The sequence below is a fragment of the Podarcis erhardii genome (genome assembly GCF_964252035.2).
Source record: "Podarcis erhardii genome assembly, chromosome: 7".
Lineage (NCBI taxonomy): Eukaryota > Metazoa > Chordata > Lepidosauria > Squamata > Lacertidae > Podarcis > Podarcis erhardii.
The window spans coordinates 81,186,878-81,204,975 of record NC_138511.1 but is presented as its reverse complement, the minus strand read 5'-3'; the positions used below and the strand labels follow the sequence as shown (position 1 = coordinate 81,204,975).

The window sequence follows — 18,098 nt, the reverse complement described above, 5'->3', positions numbered from 1 at the left end:
TACATGGACTTAAATATAATTTTGATGGGAGATATGAATGGAGTTGTTTCTACAAATATGGATAAAGCGCAAAGACAAGTAAGACGGAAGGTTACCAAAACATTTTTTGAAATGATTGACAATATGGACTTAGTTGACATCTGGAGATTAAAAAATCCTCTTGAAAGAGAAGGAACCTTCTTTTCTGAAGCCAAAATGACCTGGACTAGAATCGACCAAATATGGGTTACTAGAGGACTGGCATCGAAGATAAAAAAAGTGGAAATCTGCCCAAAGACTTGCTCCGACCATAATGCCGTGAAGATGGAAATGAATCAAACAACAGCTGGCACATTTAGATGGAGGATGAATGACTCTTTATTTAGAGATAAAGAATTTTGCAAAAAGGCCCAAAAAACACTAAGAGACTACTTTGAAATTAATATGAGGACAACTGTGGAAAAAAGAGTAATCTGGGACGCAAGCAAAGCGGTTATGAGAGGTCTCCTGATACAACAAAATGTGATAAAGAAGAAAAGCCAAAATCAAATGACGGGAAATCGGAATTTTATAAGAAGTTGCATGAGATTATGCTGGACTATCTGGACTACAACAACATCATTATGATGGGAGACATGAATGGGGTCGTATCGACTAACATGGATAAGTCACAAAATCAAAATGTTACAAAAGACGGCAGACTACCAAAGACCTTTTTTGAAATGACCGACAATATGGACTGGATTGACATTTGGAGAACTAAGAACCCCCTGGGAAGAGAGGGAACATTCTTCTCTGAAGCCCAGCTGACTTGGACAAGAATCGACCAAATATGGATAACTAGAGGTCTGGCACCCAAGGTTAGAAAAGTGGAAATCTGCCCAAAGACCTGCTCCGACCATAACGCGCTGAAGATGGATATGACACTTTTGCCAACCGGCTCCTTTAGATGGAAGATGAACGATAGCTTGTTTAGAGACCAGGAGATTATTAAGAAGGCCCAAAAAACTCTGAAGGACTATTTCGAAATAAATATGAACACTACGGTGGAAAAAAGAACTATCTGGGACGCAAGCAAAGCTGTGATGAGGGGGTTCTTGATACAACAGAACGTCGTAAAGAAAAGGACACAAAATGAAAGGAAAGATAAGATCTTGCAGAAAATTAAAGAATTGGAGAAGAAATTAAGATCAAATCCGAAGTCACAGCCGATTCTGAGAGAAATTAAACTATACCAAGCACAATATTCCAAACTGATAAACCAAGAAATAGAATGGAAGATTAAATTAATGAAACAAAAAACTTTTGAATCGGCGAATAAATGTGGGAAACTGCTTGCTTGGCAGTTGAAGAAGAGACAGAAATTAAATACAGTTACAAACCTAGAAATTGAAGGAAGAAACATTCAGAACCCCATGGAAATTAGAAAGTGCTTCCAGAGATACTTCAAAAAATTATACACTCAAGGGCCGCAAGATGAGGCTGAGATTAAACAATTTTTGGAAAGAAATGGACTAACAAAGTTGTCACAAAAAAACAGATTAATCCTGAACAACAAAATAACACAACAAGAGATTGAACAAGCCATTCAGAACATGCAACTGGGCAAATCTCCAGGGCCAGATGGCCTGACTTCCAAGTATTACAAGATATTAAAAGACTATCTGATCCAACCAATGATGGAGGTTTGTAATGAAATTATGGAAGGGAAGAAGGCGCCGGAATCGTGGAAGGAAGCTTTTATCACATTGATACCAAAATCTGAAACTGAAAAGACACAACTCAAAAACTATCGTCCCATTTCCCTTCTGAATGTGGATTACAAAATATTTGCAGACATTTTGGCAAGTAGACTAAAAAGAGTTCTTAATGAAGTAATTCATAAAGACCAGGCAGGCTTTCTCCCAGGTAGACATATGTTTGCTAATACTAGGAACATTATTGACATTTTGGAACTTTTGCAAACAGACATAAATACAAAAGCAGTGTTAATTTTTATAGATGCGGAGAAGGCCTTTGATAACATTTCTTGGAAATTTATGAAGGGAAATTTGAAAGAAATGGGAGTGGGACGGGGGTTTGAGAATGGGATTGATGCAATATATTCAGAACAAAAGGCCAAACTGATAGTTAACAATGTGGTTACAGAAGAGTTCAAAATTGAAAAAGGAACACGACAAGGCTGCCCGATTTCCCCTTTGTTATTTATCTCGGTTCTGGAGGTGCTCTTGAATATGATCAGAGGGGACCGGTTGGTGGAAGGGATTCAGGTCGGAGCGAAACAATACAAACTTAAAGCTTTTGCAGATGACCTAGTTTTGACCCTGCAGGAGCCAGAATCTAGTACGAAAAGAGTATTACAATTGATTCAGGACTTTGGTCGGGTGGCGGGATTTAAATTAAACAAACAGAAAACCAAGGTGCTGGGAAAAAATTTGACAGATATAGAGTCAGAACGGTTTCAGAGAGAAACAGAATTAACTATGGTTAAAAAGGTAAAGTACCTAGGGGTAAACATAACAGCAAAAAACCTGAGTCTATTCAAGGACAACTATGAAAAATGTTGGTCTGAAATTAAGAGAGACTTGGATAGTTGGACAAAATTGAAGCTTTCTTTGTTAGGCCGAATTGCTGCTATTAAGATGAATGTATTGCCAAAAATGTTGTTTTTGTTTCAAACATTACAGATTGTGGATAAAACGGAGTGCTTCCGGAAGTGGCAGAAAGATATATCTAAATTTGTCTGGCAGGGCAAAAAGCCCAGAATTAAGTTTAAGATATTAACAGATGCGAAAGAAAGAGGGGGCTTTGCCCTGCCAGACTTAAAGTTGTACTATGAAGCCGCAGCTTTCTGCTGGCTAAAAGATTGGCTACTTCTCGAAGACACTGACGTACTGGACCTGGAAGGTTTTAACAATGCTTTTGGTTGGCATGCATACTTATGGTATGACAAAGTTAAGATCAATAAGGCCTTTAAGAACCATATTGTCAGGAAAGCAGTGTTTAATGTCTGGACAAAATATAAAGACTTATTGGAAAATAAAACTCCAAGGTGGCTTTCACCTCTGGAGGCTAAGGCCCCAAAAAGACCCAATATGGAGGCCAAATGGCCAAAATATTGGGAAATATTAGAAAAAGATGGAGACAATTGGAAATTGCAGAGTTTGGAGAAAATGAAGGATAAGGTGCGAGACTGGTTACATTATGCTCAGATTAAAGAAGTTTTTAAAAATGACAAAAAGTTAGGGTTCCAGGTGGAGAAATCGAAGTTAGAAACAGAATTGTTAGAACCAAAGACCAAGGTACTATCTAGAATGTATAACTTGCTGCTAAAATGGAATACACAAGACGAAATGGTTAAATCGGCTATGATAAAATGGGCACAGGATATTGGGCATAACATTATGTTTGAGGACTGGGAAAGGTTGTGGACCACTGGGCTGAACTTCACCGCATGTAATGCTCTGAAGGAAAATGTAATGAAAATGATATATAGATGGTACATGACCCCAGTTAAACTTGCCAAAATATACCATTCGTCTGATAATAAATGTTGGAAATGCAGAGAAAATGAAGGAACATTCTTTCACCTCTGGTGGACATGCCCTAAGGTGAAGGCCTTCTGGGAAATGATATATAATGAGCTGAAAAAGGTATTTAAGTATACCTTCACAAAGAAACCAGAGGCCTTCCTTCTGGGTATTGTCGGCCAGAAGGTGTTAAAGAAGGATCGAACATTTTTTATGTATGCAACAACGGCAGCAAGGATTCTCATTGCAAAAAACTGGAAAACTCAAGATCTACCCACACTGGAAGAGTGGCAGATGCAGCTGATGGACTATATGCAACTGGCCGAGATGACCGGCAGAATCCGTGATCTGGGAGAAGAGAAGATGGAGGAAGACTGGGAGAAATTTAAGATGTATCTACAAAAACATTGTAATTTGGTTGAATGTTAAGAAGGATGCTAGATTATAAAAAACTGGCCACCACTAAACTAGATTTAAATTTGATGATAAGTGAGACTAAAGAAAATATAAAAATTTTTTGGAAGAAGTGCTAGATTATATTTGAATGAGTGGACATGAGATTGTAAACAAGTTGATAATTTGTTTGGAAAAATTTTTTAACGATGTAAATGGGAGCGGGAGACGTGAGGGAGTCCAAAGAAGTGATGAAATTGTTGTAAAAGAAGTAAGATCGTTTATTATGTGTGCATTTATATTTAAAAACCTTAATAAATATTTATAAAAAAAAAAGAAGAAAAGCCAAAATGAGAAAAAGGACAAGATCTTAGAAAAGATTAAAAAAGGAGAAAAGAAATTGAGATCAAAACCAAAGTCTCAGGAGATCTTGAGAGAAATTAAATTATATCAAACTCAATATATGGAACTGATGAACCAAGAAATAGAATGGAAAATTAAACAAATGAGACAGAAAACATTCGAATCTGCTGATAAATGCGGGAAATTCTTGGCTTGGCAATTGAAGAAGAGACAAAAACTAAATACGGTGACAAATTTAGAAGTAGATGGAAAGAACATTAACAATCCAACTGAAATCAGAAGCTGCTTCCAGAGATATTTTAAACAATTATACGCACAAGGGCCAGAAAAAGAGATTGATATAGAACAATTCTTGAAGAAAAATGGGATGAAGGAAATTTCATGTCAAGACAAAATACTCTTGAATCAGAAAATAACTGAACAAGAGATAGAAGATGCCATTCAAAACATGAAACTAGGCAAATCTCCGGGACCTGATGGACTGACTTCCAAATACTATAAGACTTTAAAAGAATGGCTAATACAACCATTGAAGGAAGTCTGTAATGAAATTCTTGAGGGGAAAGAAGCACCTGATACGTGGAAAGAGGCTTATATCACGCTCATACCGAAGACAGAGACTGAAAAGACCCAACTGAAGAACTACCGCCCAATATCCTTATTAAATGTGGATTACAAAATTTTTGCTGACATTCTAGCTAAAAGATTGAAAAAAGTTTTGATGGGGGAGAATCATAGGGATCAATCGGGCTTCCTCCCGAAAAGGCACTTATCAGATAATGTAAGGAACATAATAGACATTTTGGAAATGTTAGAAGTAAATATAAATACAAAAGCTGTTCTGATATTTGTGGACGCGGAGAAAGCCTTTGACAATATTTCTTGGACCTTTATGAAGAAGAATCTCCATGGGATGGGGGTAGGCCAAGGTTTTGAAAACGGTATAGGCGCTATTTATTCTGAACAAAAAGCAAAGCTAATTGTAAATAATGTTATTACAGAAGAACTTAAGATAGAAAAAGGGACACGTCAGGGGTGCCCAATTTCCTCACTGCTTTTTATTTCGGTCCTGGAGGTTTTGCTGAACATGATAAGAAAAGACCAGCTGGTTAAAGGGGTTCAGGTCGGAGCGAGACAATATAAATTGAGAGCTTTTGCAGATGATTTGGTACTTACATTGCAAGAGCCGGAATCTAGTACGAAAAGGGTTCTGGAATTAATTCAAGAGTTTGATCAAGTGGCAGGATTTAAATTAAATAAATTAAAAACTAAGGTATTAGAGAAAAATCTAACAGTAAGAGAGAAGGAAAGGTTTCAGGATAAAACAGGTTTAACTGTGGTTAAGAGTGTAAAGTATTTGGGGATTAATATGACAGCTAAAAATATGAATTTATTTAAAGACAACTATGAGAAATGTTGGAACCAAGTGAAAAAAGATTTAGTAATATGGGCTAACTTGAAACTTTCTTTGTCTGGTCGAATAGCAGCAATTAAGATGAATGTATTGCCTAGAATGTTATTTTTGTTTCAAACATTGCAAATTGTTGACAGGATGGAGTGTTTTAAGGGATGGCAGCGAGACATTTCTAAATTTATCTGGCAGGGCAAAAAGCCCAGAATAAAATTTAAGATTTTAACTGATGTAAAGGAAAGGGGGGGATTTGCCCTGCCAGATTTGAAACTTTACTATGAATCAGCAGCTTTCTGCTGGTTGAAGGATTGGCTGCTCCTTAAAAACACAGACATTTTAGATTTGGAAGGTTTTAACAACTTTTTTGGGTGGCATGCATATTTGTGGTATGACAAAGTGAAGGTTCATAAAGGCTTTAAAAGTCATATTGTCAGGAAAGCACTGTACAATGTGTGGATCAGATATAAAGACCTACTGGAGAATAAAACTCCAAGGTGGCTTTCATCAATGGAGGCAAAAGCTGTGAAAAAACTCAATATGGAGTCTACATGGCCGAAATATTGGGAAATTTTAGAACAGGAGGGTAGTAATTTCAAATTACAGAGTTTTGAGAAACTAAAGGACAAAGTTAGAGATTGGCTTCACTATTATCAAATAATGGAGGTTTACAAGATGGATAAGAAAATTGGCTTCCAGGTGGAGAAATCTAAATTGGAAACAGAACTGTTAGAATCCAATACTAAGAATTTATCAAAAATGTATAACTTGCTGCTGAAATGGAATACGCAGGATGAAACTGTTAAATCAGCTATGATTAAGTGGGCACAGGATATTGGTCATAATATTATGTTCGCTGACTGGGAAAGGTTGTGGACCACCGGTATGAAATTCACGGCGCGTAACGCCCTGAGAGAAAATATTATGAAAATGATCTATAGGTGGTACATGACCCCAGTCAAGCTTGCAAAAATTCACCACTTGTCAGATAACAAATGTTGGAAGTGCAAAGAAAATGAAGGCTCATTCTTTCACCTCTGGTGGACATGCCCAAGGATTAAGGCTTTCTGGGAAATGATATATAATGAAATGAAAAAGATGTTTAAATACACTTTCCTGAAGAAACCAGAGGCCTTCCTCCTGGGTATGGTCAGCCATGTGGTGTTAAAGAAGGACAGAACTTTGTTTTTATATGCCACAACAGCAGCAAGGATCCTTATTGCAAAGTATTGGAAGACATCAGACTTACCAACCCTGGAAGAATGGCAGATGAAGATGACAGACTATATGGGACTCGCAGAGATGACGGGCAGAATCCGAGACCAGGAGAAAGAGACAGTGGAAGAAGATTGGAAGAAATTTAAGGACTATCTTAACAAATACTATAAGATTAAGGAATGTTAGATTGACATGGACTTAAAAATATGGTGGTTTTCAGAGACATTAGACTAAGAAAAGGAACTATTATTTTTTGGGGGGGAAATAGGGGAATGGAGTTGCTGACGGGATAATGAAACTAGAATACAAAACGGTGAGGTATGAGGAAGTCGGGGAAATTAGGTCGAGAAAATAAGTTTTGGAATTATACTTGTTGTTTTTTGTTTGTGTTTGTTTTTATTGTAATTGTTTTGTATTTGTATGTTCGTATTGGAAAACTCAATAAATATTATATATATAAAAAGAAAGCTCATACCCCTTGCTGCTCTTCTACTGTCTCCTCCTTCTCCTGGTCTCCTCCTTCAGACTTCTCCAGGAATACCACCAGGAGAAGCCTCACGGGTGGCACAGAACCCCAGAAATCACTAGCTCCTTCCCTGCAATGCCTAGAATAAAATATTGAGGTGGCCCAGGGAAGCCCTGCATAACTGATCACATGATGCAGTGTAGAATAGCAATGCCCATTAACTTGGGGGGGGGGGGAGAATCCAGCCCAAATATTTTATTGTGGGCACAAAAGCCCCCACGGCTCCTAGGAGTTAGCTCCTATGCCCCTTCCCCGTATCCTCCACCCAACTTCTCTGCGCCTGCCTCCTCTGCCCACACATCACCCCCTTTGGGTCCCTGGCCATCCCTGACACTCTGTGAGGGTAATTGAGGGGGGTCTCCTAATAACTTTCAGCCCCCTTAAGAATCTACGTTTCTCACCATTTTTGATGATATTGCTGTAAATGCTGCACCCCGTTATACAAGACTCACCAGTACTGATGCTGACTCCATAGTAGAAGCAGCGATCCTCCTTATTTTATAGTTGAGCCACACAACTATCTGACATGAGGGAGAAGCAATTCAGGCCCTTGAGCCCATTGGGCATCCTCTGCTCATGCTCAGGCAATGTCAAACAACCCTTGTCGTTAGTCTGCTCAGCGTATTTCTTTTGCAGTTGCAATCCACATCTCGTTGTAGGTGAGGGGCGGGAATTGTATCAGCTTCCAGCATTTCTCCAAGTGCTGTGCTTCAGCCTTGCTCCATTCATTCAGGGCTACATTCCAAGATACAAAATGGTAGCCACCCCCCCCACAATGGTGGACAATGTTTTACAAAACAGTCCTCTTTCTTAGGGAGATGTAATGATCTCAGGCAGGCAAACAAGCTCCGATAAGAATTAATGAGCCTCTTGGAAGATTTATGGTAAGTTTATTAACAATTAACACAGAGAGAGTGGCATGAGCCTGCCATTCTCAGCTAAGAATTGCCCAGTCTGTGTCCCTGCCGTGTACGCAACATGAAGGCCCTTCCCCTCTTATCCTTCCGTTGCATCTTAACCCTTTCTTCTCTCCTGCTTCATGGAGAAAGTGGGCAGACTTCACCCCCACTCTCTAAAGAAGAGTACTCTGAATGCTGCTTTCCTCCAGGTTGCCTAGCAACTCCCCCCAAGGTGGTCTCCCCCTTCATTCCCAGACTGTGAGCTTCCTGGGTCCGCTGCTCTAAAATGTCTTGGAACTCTGAAGGGTGCAGGGCTCAACTCACCCACTCTGGCTCTGCCTGTGACTGCGTTCTCTCAGTCTCAGAGTCAGACCCTTTCAATTCGTCTGACTCTGCTACATCCCTGACAAATGTTTCCCTCAACAAATGTTACATTTGTAAAAAACACACACAATACAACACTCATTATTTGGCATATATATTTATATTGGACATGATTCAATGACCTCATTTGAACATGGAAGTCAAATACAACCTGTCATTGAGGAGGAGCTTCTAGACTTCTGGCAATAAAGGCTGGGAGGCTTCACAAGGCAGCCAATTTCCCTAAATTGTGGGTTGTTCTGGGAGCTGGAGACTTCGCTCTCTCTCAGTTACAGCTCATGGGCAGAGTGATTTTTTTTGAAGCACTCTGCTCTAGTGGTCCCGGCTCCGATATTTTCATTCACAAGCTTTGCCACTCCATCAATGAAGTGACACATACTTGCCGTCGCACAGCCTCGGGCAGCAGCCTTTAGCGTAAAAGTCCCTGTCGGGGAAAAAACCACACATGTCTGTGGGCAATCCAGTCAGGCCAAACCAGATAGGTATGAAATGGGGCTTGTGAGGGGAGTGGCCTAGAGAGAGGAGGTGTGGCTAAGGAGAATCCCAAAGGCCAGAGAGAGAGAGAGGGTCTTAGAGGGATGCCTGTGGCCCCTGGGCCTGAGGGTCTCCATCCTGGCCCCTCAAAAATTAAGGTGCAATTGTTGAAATGTGTTTGTATTTTAAAATATCTATTTACCACTTGATTGCAGTAAAAACCTCTAGGGGTTTACAAGAAATATTAACATTAGGTATAAAAGCATTTAAAACCATTAAAATATTTAAAATGCATTAGAATGAATAGCAAAAGGGAATGGAATGCATCCTGATCTACATGTCTGGATAGGTGTGTCTAAACAAAAATGTTTTATGGAGTTGCTAGGAAAAAATGGAATAAACAGCTACAGGGTTCCAGGCAGCAATTCATCAAGGTTTATCAATGATCTTGTAGTTTTCAGAACAGCACAATATGGTATACTTTTTCGATATGCATCTGGCTGTCACCAGTATATTCCTGGCATCTATCTGTCACCCTGGGGCACATCTAGACTTGCTAACAGAGCAGTCATTTCTGCCGGCTCCACTTCAGGTTCCAGTGGAACTCTATGGTTCAGTTCTTAGTTCAAGTGATGGAGAATTAGGATTGTTCCAACTTGGTCCAGCTTTGGGGGGTGACAGCAGCAGCCTGGGCCTGAATACAAGCTACCTAAGTTTTGTGAGTCACAAGAACTTGTCTTGCTCAGCAGAGTAGCATTAACCATCCTCCCTTGGCTAAGCCTAATTCCCAGAGTGGTTTAACAACCAACCCCTTTTCCAAGAAAATCATGGAAATGGTAGCTCTGTGTCCTGAAGATACCCAGGGCTCATCCATTCTTCTATTTGCTCTGCTGCTTTACCCTGGGCAAAACCCTGTGGTTCGGTGCAGAATTGGAACAATAAGCAATTGGTTTTTCGCCTGCAGATTTCCTGGGAGGAAAGCAGTGGGGCAAGGCAAAACCAATCAGACCCATGCCTAGAAAGGATGTTGCACGTGGAAAACAATCAGGAACTCTGCTTTCTAGGCATGGGAAAAGTGGAAGTGCAGGGAGGACCCCAAGTTTCCAAAGCTATGACTCTCTCTGGGTCTCCAGAGCTCTCCAGACTCTGAGGGAGGGTGGATGGATGGGAAGAAAAAGGGACGTCCTGCAACTCTTCTCCTGCCTCTTTCTCCTGCTTTGTATCTGGCTTCCTGGTCTCCTCCTCCTGGCTCCTGGCTGTTCAAGGTGGCATGATACTGCTTTCAATGCATAGGGCAGATGGGGCCCTAGCTGCACTCACTGATTGCAGAGACTCACCAACCCCGATGCTACCCCCAAAGTAGAAGCAGTGGTCCTCGTCATTTCTGCAGCTGACGGTTTTCTGAGCTCGGCACTGATCTGCTCCAAAGTAGGCGCAACTTGGACACTTCAGCCCATTGTCCTCTCTCTCCTCAGGCTCAGGCACTGTAAAGCAATCACCACCCCACCCCAACCTTGCAGTTAGTTTGCAGCTTCCAACCACATCTGGCTGTATGTGTGGGGTGGGAATTGTGCTCCCCCTTCCAAGAGCTCCCAGCACTACTCCAAGTATAGTGCTCCTGCCTTGCTCCATTCATCCAGGGCTACACTAAGGCATGGTGCAAGAGATTTCTGACTGGGGCCACATTCACAGCATACATTTCAAGCACAAGGATACTGCTTTAATCAATTGGGCTTAGCACTGAGCACAATTGGAGGGCATTCTGAGAGACTAAATGATATCTACAGAAACACACAAGATGGTGATGAAATTCTAGAAAATGGCCCTCTTTCTTAGAGAGGGGAAGAAAAAGAAAACTCTTAGCAGTTTCCTCCTTAAAAAATCTCTTCTGGAAAAAGATGTGCTTAGTTCTAGGTGACATTACGATTTCACCTAAGAAAAAATGGTAGCTAATAAGAGCTATTTTGTAGGGGTTGATTGCTAAACCGTAGCTCTGTGAGGTGGATTGTGTTTTTCCTACCAACTCTCAGTACCCTTAACAAACTACCACTCCCATAATTCTTTGTAGTGCTGTATACAACAGTATACACCGGGGGGGGGGGGGATTGCTAAAGGCAAGGAAGTAGTCCTGTGTGTGTGGTAATTCCCCCCCCCGCCCCCACTTTGACGCTCGTTTCTAGCCTCCAAGGTGGGCACTACTGTGTTGGTGGCAGTGGCAGCAGCAGCAGGCAAAGCATTCCTTGGAGGCTGGCTCTGTGGATCCTGCTGCCTGAGGAGGTCATCTCACCTTACCTCATGGGTGGGGTAGCTCTGCACCCGGACTAACTGCTTGCTTTCCCCTTCCTCCATAGGGCTAATAGCAGCTTTGGACAACATCTTCAAATAGGGAAAATGGAACAAGAGGTGAAGGAAGGATTTGTGTAGGCGGCGCAGGAGCCCATGGTATCTAATATTGGTTTATTAGCATTTGCTTTAGAAGGATGCAAACCTGAAGAAATTAAATTCCTCACACAGAAATGGGAAAGGAGTCTGTCCTGCTAAAAATAGCTCTAAAAATGCATCAGAGAAAGAGGAGGAGCCTAGGTTTTGGAGGAAGGCTTAGAGCTCTGGGAATCCAATGAGACACTGTGATGTAGTGGTTAGAGGGTTGGACTAGAATCTGGGAAACCAGGGTTTAAATCCATGCCCAAGCCATGATGCTTGCTGGGTGACCTTATGCCAGCCATGATCTCTCAGCCTGGCCTATTTCACAGGGTGTTTTGAGTCTAAAATGGTGAGCTCTTTGGAGAAAAGGGTAAATATCAGAAGCTGCTGCAGGAGAGGGACTGTGAATAATATCAGGCGAGGTTGGCCTGGCCAGTCCAGAGGCACCATACTGCCTCACCAGTCACACCTGAGGAGGCCTCAATATGTAGTTCAGCCCAGCCTAACTTCAAGCTTTGGGGTTCTCAGTTCAAATCCCAACCCAAGTTTCTGTCTCTAATTTGGAAAAGGACTGGAGGCAGGAGGGAGGGAAGGAGGCAGACTCTGCTGAGAGGCCTGCCCTTCATCTCCATTGTCTCCCTGCCTCTTCTCTCCTCAAGGGGAAGGTGAGTTGCCCCTGCCCTGCCTGGAAACGCCTCCTGTCAGGGCTGGGTGGCAGTGATGTTGGTGGGGTCTGGGGAGGGGTCTTCCCAGCAGGGAGAGGGAAGCGAATGCACCTTGGGCAACCAGCCCTCTTGAACCGCCCCCCTGCTGCTGCTACTTACGTTCAAGTGTTTCACTGTTGCACATATCTGTGTTGCAGCAGGAGGTCTTGATCAACATGTACATATCTGATGTTACAGTGGCACTGGAATAGCCTGCATGGCAAAACTCTCCATTGACGCAGGACTTGAAAACAAATTTCCTTGCAGAACCAGCTATAGAAGAAAGAATTGGAAGGAAATAACAAGACCTGGAGATACAGCTTGCCCACACAAGAGGAAATATTCCTCAGGGGCAGCCTCCAATGAAAGCATTGCAGGCAGCTGCCACCTTTGCAGCTTTGCTTTGGAGGCCAGGCCTCCCTGGCAGCCCCTCCAAATGGCGCCTCTTGGCAATTAGGAGGTGCTTCTGGTCTCCTCCCAGCCTTGTTGCCAACGTACATCTTATTCCCACACAATTCCAGTGTAAATCCCCATTCCCACCCCCCTTGTTCCTGATGTAGATCTTCAGTCCCCCCTTCTTCCCTGCCTGGCCGGTGGGCAGCATTTCATGGTTCTCCTGAGGTGTCACAATATCTTGGGCTGGCCCGGCCTGGAGGGGAAAGAGAGACCTCCAGTTTTATCTATTTGTTGAATGTGAGGCAGGGATGGAGAACTTTTGAAAAGTCCTCATGAAAATTCACCAGCAGAGAGTGCTGTTTCTATTCCAGTTGATACAGGTGATAGGCAAGACAGGACACCTCAAGGAATGGCAAAAGGGTATTTCTAGATTCATCTGGCAGGGGAACAGACATAGAATAAAATATAAATTACACGACTGGACAACTGGATTGCAAAAATGGGAGAAGTGTGGATGTGGAAGGAAGGCTTTGTTTGGCTTTCCATATTGTTTTGGAAAGAGCCAAGTAGATAAACTGACTTGAATTTCCCTCTGTTTCCTACATGCAATACAGGATCTAGAACACTGCTTTATGAAAAGCCACACCCTGTGGTTTATAGCTAAGATATGGCCTTAGAAAGTGAGTCGAATTCCCAGACTTCGTTTTGGTGGTCAAAAAGGCTGAAAGTTCTTCTCACTTACCCATTTTGGCGTCTCCTATGCCAGATATGCAGAACCGATTTATGTCTGTATTACACTCCTGAATGGGAGTTGTAATTCCCAACAGGGAGGTGTTTTTGCAGTCTTTTCCTTGATTCCAGCATAACTCACATTTCAGAGATGCCACTGCAGACATGGGGAGATGGGTTTAGGAAACCTTAGTACCATCCACATAGGGGAAATTGGTACATTAAGGCACATCAACACGACAGTTCCTCCTACAAAGTCCATCTCATGAGAGGCAGCGAAGGCCACCAACTTGAACGGCTTAAGAAAAGGAACAGATAAATTCAAGGGGGTTAATAAGTCTGTTGCTGGCTTCCAGCCTCAAGAGATATTTTTTTCTCTCTAACACTGTAGGCACTATTAGATCCTGCTTGCGAACTTCCCATAGGCATCTGGTTCACCATGGTGACAACAAGATAGTGGACCAAACGGGCCATTTTTCACTTATGCAGTGCTGTCTATATACAGTATATTTCCTTTGTAGTTCTTAAGCTGTGTGTGAATGGGGGCTGAGTCTTGGAGAGACCAGAGAGTGGCTCCTGCAGTCTGAGAGAGAGGACCTGTAGGGCAGGTGTGAGGAAACCTTTGACACTCCACAAGTAGCTGAACTACAACTCCCATCAGCTCCAGAAAGCATGACCAATGGCTCTGGATGATGGGCACTGGAGTTTGTCAAAGATGCTCCACATGTGCACTAGCAGAACTTAAAAAGGAAAGGTATATTTATTTGAGAAGTGGTGAATAGATAAAACCTCATGGAGGAGGTGAGGGGGGGGGGGGCTAAGCTTTAATATGTGAGTACCTGAAGGATGAGTTTTAACATATTACCTATTGAATTGAAAATGAATTATGGGCAAGCAGCTCAGTGGAACTGGAATAACTACTTCGACTTCTCTTTAGTCTGTGTCAAGCCAAACTAAGGAGTTCAGTAATGAAATGGGACTCAATATCCTTGGGGTGCATTTTGTATCACCAGGACACCCCTGAGTGGAGAAAAACCTCCTATTGTCGACATAACACTCTGCATATGTTTATCTGGAATCTTTCTCTTTCTTACTCTCTTTTTCTCACTCTTATACAGACGCACCAATATGGACCTGAATCCGCCCTTCACTTATAACTGACTATACAGTACACTGAAAAGGGGAAGGGATGGCAGTGAAGGGAAGAAATTGAGGTTAATAGACACAGCACTGATAGCAGCAAAGGATGAGAGTAATCCTGTGATTAATAAGGTGAGTGGTGTGAGGTAGTGGCAGAGGACAGAGGTGGGGCACCTACAGAAAATATTTTGGGGGTGTCAAGGAACCCCAGGGCCTCCTAGAGTTGGAGCCTCTGTCAGTGGAGCTAGCTGGATGGGGTCGTTGGAGGAACAAAAGGCTGATGATAGTCATTAACTCATTAAGAAGGCAATTAAGAGAAACTCTTTGGGCTGGACAGAAAATGGGGAAAACACCTAGCTGAAGTGAGCGAGAGACAAAAGTTTCAGAAGGTAGGGGCAGAATTTGAGTGGATGATGAGGTAAACAAACTGGAAAAAAGTGGAAAAACATACACTTTGTTGTGGATGAAAGCTAGGTTTCTGGTTTATCCAGGAGTGAATAACTTCTTCCCAATGGAATTGGGGATACCACAACTCTCAGTATGTATTTGTTTAAATAAAAATAAATATTGAGAACAAACAATCTATGATTGAGGATCCCTTGTAGCTTGACCATATGCTTTATTCCTCTCCCTTTCAAAGGAACCACAAGTCCTTGTTCCTTCCTTCTCCTGCTTTAATGGCTGAGCCCCACTTAGTTCCTTTCTGGAAACATGATGAAGAGCACAGCAGCTGTGGTTCTGCTCACCTGGAGGAAGAAGGGCCAAAAGGAGGCAGGAGATCAGGAGTGTCTTCATCATTCTATAAAGCTGAAGAGCCAGGAAGAAGTTCGAGAAAAGCACTGGGCTGAGCTAGGAACTGATGCACGAAGAGGCTTAGTTGGGGGAATATATATAGAAGATTGCAAGAAGCACTTTGCCAGCATCCAGGAACAATGGGTTCAGGACAGTGTCATAAATTGCTAGAATTCTAATTGTGCTATACCCTAATGTAAAGCACAGTGTTGAAAACAAATTAAATATCTTCCCCCTTCCAATTTCGCTGTAGCCAGGAGAGTGAGAGGTGTCAGTCAGATGGTTCTGGGCAGGTGGCGATGCTGGCGCAGCTTCGGATTGGCTGCAGGAAGTTCCTGCAGCCAATCCGAAGCCTTGCTGCCCACATGCTGAAGTAAACCCAGCACGGCCACAGATGGAGAGGCCAGCTGTGGTCATGGGCCATGCCATGGGCATCATGGCTTCAGCTGGAGCTTGGCGTGCCTGCTGGCCCTGCGCCTGGCGCCCCACTTGGCCCTGCTACTGGTGGTGTGCTCGGTGGCCATGCTAGAACAGCTGGAGGGCGAGCTGTCTGGTGCCTGCGCTCCGTGTGTGCGGCTTACCCGCCGAGACGTGCTCCTGAGTGTGTGCAGAGTGCGTTCCTCTTCTAGGTCCGGAGGCAGCTGTGGGACTGGCTTGCAGGGTATTTATATTTTTCAAAATATAGTCCAGCCCCCCACAAGGTCTGAGGGACAGTGGACTGGCCCCCTGATGAAAATGTTTGCTGACCCATGAAGAAGAAGAAGAAGAGTTTGGATTTGATATCCCGCCTTTCACTCCCTTTAAGGTGTCTCAAAGCGGCTAACATTCTCCTTTCCCTTCCTCCCCCACAACAAACACTCCGTGAGGTGAGTGGGGCTGAGAGACTTCAGAGAAGTGTGACTGGCCCAAGGTCACCCAGCAGCTGCATGTGGAGGAGCGGGGAATTGAACCCGGTTCACCAGATTACGAGACTACCGCTCTTAACTACTACACCACACTGAGTTATACCAATGTAAAGATTTATACACAAAGCTTAAAAACTATGCATTAAACAATTGCTGTTTTTTGTAATAATTTGTCCTGCACAGGTCAGTAGTTTATTTTGCCAATCTTCTTCTTTTTCTTCTTCTTTATCTTCTTTGGTTAGGGCTTCTTCCTTCCATCAGTCTTGGCCTGGCATCCAATCTAGCATGTTGGAACAAAGTCTTTCACTCAGACAATCCATCAAGTCCTGTACACCTCAATATAACTTCATTTTTTAAAAAAACAACAATCATTTGCCATCCCACATTTTCTTCAAATCTTTATATGTCTTTTCCCAGGCATTTTTGATAATTTTACATTGCCACCACATAAGGTAGCCTCTTAAATATTTTTCCCTTCCTTTTTGTTTCTTCTCTAATGCAGTCAAAGCCCCCCAATTAATTTCACACGAGGTACCATCTTTATCAGTCAGGTCCTCCCATATCATTACACATGCAATTTCATTTTTGTCTTTGACTATTCTTACTTGCCCTTGAATTTTCCTCAGACCTCGTTTGTCTACCAGTCCCACCTTGGTGGTTTGTGCATTCACCTCTTTTAATGGCCTCGCAGCCTCTAAATGTATATAGTCATACCTAGGGATAAATACGCTTCAGGGTGCGTGCTTTCAGGTTGTGCTCCGCGGCGACCCAGGAGTAACAAAGTAACGGAGTGCATTACTTCCGGTTTTTTTAAAATGATATTTATTAAGAATTTAGAGATTACAGAAAAGAGAAAAAGAAAACAAACAGCAAAAAAATAACAACATATACATTACAATATATAAAAAATAGATAGAAAAAAGAAGAAAAAATAAAAATAGAAAGAAAAATACAGCAATAACAATAAAAGAATAAAAAAAAAATAAAACACACATCCAATATTCCATCTCTTTGTCTTTCATTTACTTGTTTCATCGACCTCCTCACACCTCCCTTTTTGTATTCTACAAAAAGGGAAAGATGGAAAGAATTTGCTGAAACAAATAATTAAATTCTTTCCATCTTTCTTAATTTTTATTGGATAATTTATCTTAACAATCTAACCTATCAATTAACTCAGCAAATCCTTTTCATCTTTCACAATATTCTGTCATTCAATTTACCTTAATTTATTTTAACCTTATCTTACGATAAAATACCTTAAATCCTAAAACTTAATACTTATTTATGCATAACTCCTAATATCATTTCTACTAAAGCCAAATGATTTCATTCCACCATTTTTCCTAATTCCCAAAATAAAATTTTAAAGCTTTCTTCCAATCTTCATCCACCGTCTCTTCTTCCTGGTCTCGGGTTATGTCAGACCTTACTGTCCATTCCATCTAGTCCATCAACCTGGTAGTCTTATGTCCAAGGCTCTTAAGTCTTTTCCATGTTCCTTCTGCGATTCTTCTTCTTGTTTATACCAGCACTTTGCCCTGTCTTTTGTTGGTCTCTTTCTTAATTTCTTTCCTTTCTCATTGAGGAGTAGGTCTCGGGGAAACTCCAACCCCAAAATATCTCCATCTCCCCTCAACAGATCAGCCCATTCCTCACAGTCCCATTCCCCACAGTCAACCGGGTAGCCCAGAAAATATTTAAATGCATGTTTCAAAGTCCCTCCAAAATTAAGGACCCCCACAACTCCAGACCCCCCTGGCCCACTCCAAGTTCAATCTTCAAAAACAGCGGCTTATGCTCCTGCAGGGCCTCGGTTCTATCCATTTGTGTT

General features: G+C 42.1%; 1 long non-coding RNA gene across 2 annotated transcripts in view; it reads left to right on the top strand.

Moving 5' to 3' along the window:
• The first annotated feature begins 8,200 nt into the window (after window positions 1-8,200).
• The window catches only part of LOC309346271, a 172,220-nt gene continuing 162,322 nt past the window's right edge, over window positions 8,201-18,098 (top strand). For both annotated transcript variants that reach the window (XR_014158550.1, XR_014158551.1), the window contains exons 1-2: window positions 8,201-8,301; window positions 14,546-14,699. This is a non-coding gene — a long non-coding RNA (uncharacterized lncRNA). The remainder of the gene's footprint in view (window positions 8,302-14,545; window positions 14,700-18,098) is intronic.